Source organism: Ovis canadensis, chromosome 6 (genome assembly GCF_042477335.2).
Source record: "Ovis canadensis isolate MfBH-ARS-UI-01 breed Bighorn chromosome 6, ARS-UI_OviCan_v2, whole genome shotgun sequence".
Lineage (NCBI taxonomy): Eukaryota > Metazoa > Chordata > Mammalia > Artiodactyla > Bovidae > Ovis > Ovis canadensis.
Genome location: NC_091250.1, coordinates 123,178,334 through 123,179,727, shown reverse-complemented (window position 1 = coordinate 123,179,727; position 1,394 = coordinate 123,178,334). Strand labels below are relative to the sequence as shown.

At 42.8% G+C, this 1,394-nt stretch overlaps 1 non-coding gene across 1 annotated transcript; it reads right to left on the bottom strand.

Annotated features, from left to right (window-relative positions):
- Positions 1-456: 456 nt before the first annotated feature.
- TRNAC-GCA (transfer RNA cysteine (anticodon GCA)) lies at positions 457-528 on the bottom strand. The gene has a single exon. It is a non-coding gene; the product is annotated as a tRNA-Cys (tRNA).
- Positions 529-1,394: the final 866 nt, after the last annotated feature.

The window sequence follows — 1,394 nt, the reverse complement described above, 5'->3', positions numbered from 1 at the left end:
TCATTTCTTGTTCTCTATGTATTTATGCATGATGTGTTTAGTTGCTCAGTCATGTCCAACTCTTTGAACCCATTTATTTGACTGTAGCCCACAAGGCTCCTCTGTCCATGGGATTTTCCAGGCAAGAATACTGGAGTGCATTACCATTTCCTTCTCCAGGGGATCTTCCCGATCCAGGGATCAAACATGCATCTCCTGTGTCTCTTGCATTGCACGTGGACTCTTTACTTGCTGAGCCAATGGGGAAGCTCCTGTACTCTAACTACATGAAATTTACTCCTGATCCCAAATATTCCAACATGTCCCTGAAAGTGAAAGTGAAAGTGAAAGTGAAGTTGCTCAATCATGTACGACTCTTTGCAACCCCGTGAACTGTAGCCCACCAGGCTCCTCTGTCCATGGGATTCTCCAGGCAATAATACTGGAGTGGGTTGCCATTTCCTTCTCCAGGGGATCTTCCCAACCCAGGGATCGAACCTGGGTCTCCTGCATTGCAGGCAGATGCTTTACCCTCTGAGCCACCAGGGAAGCCAAACATATCCCTAGCCTGAGATTTTCTTCATGCTATTTCCCCCAGATATCTGAATGGCTCCTTCTCTTCCCTTCTCCCCATTTCTGCTTATATGTCCCTTATCAGTAAACGCTGAACTCTCTCTGAAAAATTGCATAACCCAGAACTCCCTTTTCCCTCCCTTGCTACACTTGTTTGTAACACTCTTAACATTTAGCTTAATTGATGTTTGTCTTACTGCTCTCTTATGCTCTGCTAGGATGTAAATTCCAATGGGCCAAAATGTTACACTTATTTTAATCCCTATCATATTTCCTAATGCCTATCTCAATGCATTGGGCTTCCCTTGTGGCTCAGCTGGTAAAGAATCCGCCTGTAATGTGGGAGACCTGGGTTCAATCCCTGGGTTTTGAAGATCCCCTGGAGAAGGGAAAGGCTACCCACTCCAATATTCTGGCTTGGAGAATTCCATGAACTGTATAGTCCATGGGGTTGCAGAGAGTCAGACACAACTGAGCGGCTTTCACTTTCATTTCAATACATTGTATGTGGCAAGAACCCAATCTGTGTCTGGTGTATAAATCAATGAATTAAGATAATAATAATGCTGACCTCATACAGGGGTTGTGGTCTCCAATGATTGATATAAATACTTTAGAACAGTAACTAATACATAATAAGTACTCAACAGCTGTGTTTGTGCTACTAATATAAGCATTAACAAGTATTAGTCATGTCTCCCTTGTATAAAGGGAGCACATAAATGCAGTCTCCATTCTGGGGACAATGTTTAACAAAATAATCAGGTAGGGGCTACAGAATCTAGACATATCTATAAAACGGTTTGTTCAGGAAAATTTGGGACAACACATCTCATGTAGGT